This window comes from Epinephelus fuscoguttatus, linkage group LG6, assembly GCF_011397635.1.
Source record: "Epinephelus fuscoguttatus linkage group LG6, E.fuscoguttatus.final_Chr_v1".
In the NCBI taxonomy this organism is placed as follows: Eukaryota; Metazoa; Chordata; class Actinopteri; order Perciformes; family Serranidae; genus Epinephelus; species Epinephelus fuscoguttatus.
In genome coordinates this window covers 1040710-1046709 of record NC_064757.1, presented here as the reverse complement: position 1 = coordinate 1046709, position 6000 = coordinate 1040710, and positions in this window count along the sequence as shown.

Here is a 6000-nt window from a genome sequence, read left to right as displayed (position 1 = left end):
GCAACGCACCTGAATGAAAATATATGTAGTCTTAGGTCCCAGGTTGTACTAAGGTCATGATGATGATAAAATTTGAATATCAGAAATCACATCTTGCCTTGGTTGGTGTTATCAAGTCGAAATGCGCCCACACAGCGGACCACCTCTTGCCAATTGGAATACTCGCCATAGCTTGCAACATACAAACTCCTCTCTCAAAACCCACAACTTGAAGTGTCACTGAGGCATCATAGCATAGTAAAGCGCCAAAGCGTTCAAGCTCGTCAGTCGCGTGACAGTTGTTGCTTAATACAAGCTCGGATACTAAGAGTTGACGCATAGCAGTTCATTAGACTAGCACAAGCTTCAGAGTTCTGGTATTGTTTGCCCATCTCTAAAATCCTCTCCATTCAGGTAATGCACTCTGCTCGTCTTCCTTTGTTCATGTGTTCATAAAATGGGCATTTTGGTAATGCGATCTCCACCCTTTGTAGCACGGCCGGCTGCTGGGGCTGTGTGGGGACGCATTGCTCCACCAGAAGCCTTCCTTAGGTGCACTTACCTGTCCCTTTTGGTAAGTCCACAATTGTCTGCCATCCAGCGGCTCTGTCACTCAGTTCCCTGCTGACTATTTCCCTGTGCGTTTTTGGTGCAGCTGACCTGCGGCGCTGAGCCTTTTATCCTCCTGCTCTCTTGGGCGTCACTGTGGCTTTGCAGAGTGGTATGTATGAGTTCATTTTTCCTAAAGTGCTAGTTTTCATTATACTCATTCATCTACTAAATTGCAGCTGTGTGCCTTCTCTTGTAAAAACCCTGGTAAATTGTTTGGCCAATATTCATCCACCTCTCCCTGAATCCACGCTGCTGTTTTGGCTCCTTTTTGTTTGACATTCAGCTTTTGGGATTTTTGATAATATTTACTCTTAAAGGACAACTTCGGTATTTTTCAACCTGGGCCCTATTGCCCCATGTGTATGTGTGCGTATGATTCATGGGTACAACTCGTTCTAAAATTGGTTCAGTATTGAGGGAGGCAGATGCAACTAGGAGCCGCGAAACGAGCTATAACGGTAACGGAGGCAAATGCGTCCCATATAAGTTTGCGCATTAAAAGTGCTTTTTTTCGCCACTGACCGGTTCAGATCGCCAGTGCTATGAGTGCTATGAGTGGAGTCAGTTGTCAGTCAGTGTTGGAGCAGAGAGGGGGAGGGCTGCCTCGCTGGGTACTGTAAGTACCGGATACTTTTAATGCGCAAACTTATACTGGACGCAGTACACGCAGGTCGGACACTGCGGCGAGCCCTCACTTAAACTCGCTTTTAAAACCAACCAGAGCTACAGCAACAAGAAAACATTCAGCCCTCTTCTATGGCTGCATGTTTCATCTGTTCCTTGCTTGCGGTTTATTTCTGCTTTTGATAAAACACCCATCCAACAGCAACAACTACTTTCCCCTCTTTGCAAGCCAACACCTGCTGTTCTCCTCTTTCCTGGACAATGGCTATGCCCGGACTAATCCTGCTAAGCAAGACCAAGCCAGCTTAGCTGGCACATCAACCAGACTCAAATATCTGGCAGTCATTTTGCTCCTGGCAGGCGACATCGAAATTAATCCCGGTCCACCGCCCCCCAATACTGCTAGCCCTGCTAACAACAACAATCTCTTAACCCTGCTAATACAGCTAATGCTAGCACAACCACCGCAGCTAACATCACCCTGGAGCCCGATGTTAACGTGGCAACAGAGTATACAGTTTTCCTGGCTGAAAACTGCCTCTGAACTGACAACTGCCTCACCTTGTGCAGCGCTGCTCCCCCAAGCTCATTCCGCCAGCTGGCTTCGCAATGCAGCATCAGAGGTCCTGATTTCATGCGGCGATACAGCGCTGGCCCAGCGGCCAGAGTGCATCTGAGGGACCAGGCGGTCCTAGCAGCCCCAGGTGTACTTCCAACACCGCCATCTCCAACATGGGAGCGGGTTGGATGCCCGCGGCCTACAGCTGACCATCTGGAAGACGCTGCCACCGAGCCGGCAACCAGCAGTAGCTTAGCAGCGGCAGCTACAGCAACGGCAGATACAGCACCGCTCCAGTGACCAGAGTTCACCTGTGGCGGGGCCGTGCTGAGGGACCAGGCGGTCCTAACAGCCCCAGGTGTACTTCCAACACGGCAACTCCAACCTGGGTGCGGGCTGGATGCCCGCGGCCTACAGCTGACCATCTGGAAGACGCCGCCACCGAGCCACCAACCAGCAGTAGCTTAGCAGCGGCAGCTACAGCAACAGCAGATACAGCACCACTCCAGCGACCAGAGTTCACCTGCGGTGGGGCCACACTGAGGGACCAGGCGGTCCTAGCAGCCCCAGGTGTACTTCCAACACCAGCAACTCCAACCTGGGTGCGGGCTGGATGCCCGATCCAAAGCTTATTGTCCAGCAAACAAAATATCATTAAGACAAAAAAATACACAGTTCTTCCAAACAGTAATCACGCTAAGGTCCTTTGGGACCCAAAAGTTAAACCAAAAGGGGTATTTGGGGGACATATTAATATTAGAAGCATGAACTGGAAAAACTTGTGGCAGACTCCAACTTGGACTTTCTGGGTCTATCTGAGACGTGGCTAACACCAGCTATTCCCCAAGGCATCATTAACATTGCAGGCTATAACACCTTCAGAAGAGACCGCTCCCATGGTAAAGGTGGAGGAGTGTTGTTATATGTTAAGAACAGCTTACAATACAGACAACTCGATCTTCCGAAAAATGCCATAGAATGTGTTGGTGTTAAAATCATGCTGTCCTCTGAAATGAGTTTTAACGTTATAGTTCTATATAGACCACCCAAAGAGAAGGATATATTTTTTAACAACTTGGCAGAAGTTCTCAAAACCTGTAACAACAAAGAACTCATCCTAATGGGAGACTTTAATCTTGATTGGCTTGATAAATCCAGACGTAAAAAACTAAAGGTCCTGGCAGACAAGTACCAGTTGACCCAGACTATTAAAAATCCTATAAGAATCACAAAGTCTTCCAAGACATTACTGGACTTAATTTTCACTAATAGTCCTGATTGCGTCTCTAAAAGCTATAATCTGATCACAGATATCTCCGATCACAATCTGACTTTAGTGTCACGACGGTTAAATAAGCTAAGATATAGAGCAGATAATGGAATAAGAGAGAATACATCAACATCATTTATCCACAAAAAGGATCTGGATCGCTTAGAAAATGAATTAAAATCAGTGACTGAAAGTGTAAACTGTGAGCTGGCATGTAAGGAGTTACAAGCTATTCTCTCAGAGCTCCTGCTCAAATTCACTCAAACAAAATTTTTTAAGCGTAAACGAAGACAGCCTCTGCCATGGTTCACTGAAGAGCTAGGACAGCTAATAAAAAACAGGGATATGGCTCTGAAAAAAATCCTTGAAATCTGGACTAGAAACCGATCGACTAGCTTTTAAAAGCCTCAGAAATAAAGTGACCAGACAGTTCAGAAAGGCCAAAGCAAATTTCTTTTTAAATATCATTCAACAAGCCAAGGGAAATAGCAAGATAATCTGGAACTGCACTGACAAACTATCTGGTAGGGAACAGAAAAAAACACAGCACCCTAGAGCTTAGAACGGCCGCTCACAGTACAGTTAGTGATAGCCATGATGTGGCAAATATTTTTAATACCATTTTTATTACCTCTGTGACTGAGTTGGGTAGATCTTTTCTAAACAATACATCATGTACAATACCTAGAGTACAAACGACGGAAGACCCGGTACTGTATTTTTCTCATGCAAATGAATCATGTGTTACCAAAATTCTTGCCTCGATGTCAAACTCCAAAGCTAAAGACATCTGGGGACTTGAGCCGACCTTTCTTAAAAAACATAAAGACATCTTAGCCCCACCTCTTATGCATATCACTAATCTCTCATTGGATAAGTGTGTTTTTCCATCAGCCCTTAAGTCAGCCATCGTAACTCCAGTTTTTAAATCAGGTGACTGACAGGAAGCGACAAATTACAGACCATTAGTATACTCCCCGCCATCTCCAAATTGCTTGAGAAGGGGTTGCAGAAAGTTGAAGTCTCATATTGATAAAGAAAAATTACTACATCCCATGCAATTCGGTTTTCGTGCAAATCATTCTACTGAAACGGCCTGCTGTTACTTGACAAAGGTGGGGTAGTAGGAGCTGTCTTTCTGGACCTACGTAAGGCATTTGACACTGTGAGTCATTCTGTTCTCCTCTCTAACCAAATTCAAGCTCTCAGATAACATACTTAAATGGCTGCAATCTTACCTGGCGAATCGCTCTCGGTGTGTTAAAATCAAAAATAAATTATCAGACATCCAACCATGTAGTATGGGGGTGCCTCAAGGATCGATTCTCGGCCCTCTTTTATTCTCTATTTACATCAATGACCTCCCCACAGTCTGTGACAAAGCAGAAACAATAATGTACGCGGATGACACAGTCTTATTTACCCATGGAAAAAATCATGCTGAAATTGCTGCCAAATTATCTGAGGCTATGGACAGAGTAGCGGAATGGCTTGATCAATCTTGCCTCCAAAAATGATAGGAGAGGAAAAATGATAAAAAATGCTGATGAAGTTAAATACCTAGGAGTTACTCTTGACTCAAATCTGAGCTTTAAATGACACATTAAAAAAATGGCTCATGTTTTGAAACTTAACATCCTCAATTTCCGTCACATCAGGAGCTCTCTAACAACTGAAGCTGCCAAAATGTACCTGAATGCGATGATCCTTCCTTACATGAGTTATTGTCTGCCATGCTGTACGCAGGCCAACCAAACCACATTAAAGCCGATCAAATCCCTGTATGGACAGGCTCTAAAAATACTGGATAGGAAACCAAGACAGTACCACCATTGCAACATTCTTTCCAAATACAACCTACTAAGTTTTGATAATCTAATTACCTCCTCATATATTCGTTTAATTCATAAAATAATTCACAATGTTGCCCCCCCTACATTGAAAAAATATGTGATAGCCTGTTCTGAGCAGAGAACAAGGGCATTAAGATCTGCATCGAGAGGGGACTGCAAGGTTCTACAAAGAAACTCTGCTTTTGGTCAATCCTCCTTTTCTGTCAAGGCCATCAGAGAATGGAATAGGCTTCACAGTGACATGAAAATTAATGCAAATCATAAAAGCTTCTGCCTTGTCACAAAAAATGGCTCCTAAGTAATCAGTGTTGCCAAAACTAGGTCGTGCTGTCTGATTTCCTGCCAGTGTTGTTTGTTTTCGGTTCTTTGGCTCTGTATACACTTAGAATGTTACTACTGTTCACTGTTACCTAGGCCTGCTTTACTACAACTCTTCTGTAACTCAGTTACCATTGCTGGTATTTGATTTCTCTCTGCAACTCTGACCTACCATAGCTGGTACTTAAAACTGTAAGATGTCAATATTGTCTTTTCACTGTAAACTTAATTTTTATTAATATTTCTAATAGGCTAAACAGCACTTTATATAAGCACAATAGGTGCATTTTACCTCATTGTAAACTTAATACTTTCATCAGCACTATACTGTTTAAAAAATAAGAAATTTCATAGGCATTGCATTGGCACTTTATGTAGGCAACACTGAATATTTATAATAGGCTACACAGCACTTTATATGGGCACGCTAGGTGCATTTTGCCCTGCACCTTACATTAGCAATAATTCTTTAGACTGTGTACGTAGAAAACCAGCAGAGCATATATATATATATATATATATATATATCACATATCACATTTTTCACATCACTGTATCACCGTGTAGACTAATCCGATGTTTGTAAAGTCTATAAACACAATGACTGAACAAACATTATTATTTTTTAGCCATTAGCGTCTGTAATAGGTAATAACTCATTAAACGGTCCGTGAAAAAAATATTTTTTCCAGCAGATATCTTAGTTACAACATGATTGAGCTAGCAAAGCAGTTTTGTGTTGCTATGTGTGGTATTTTTTAAGTTTTGGGAAATCACGATGTCTA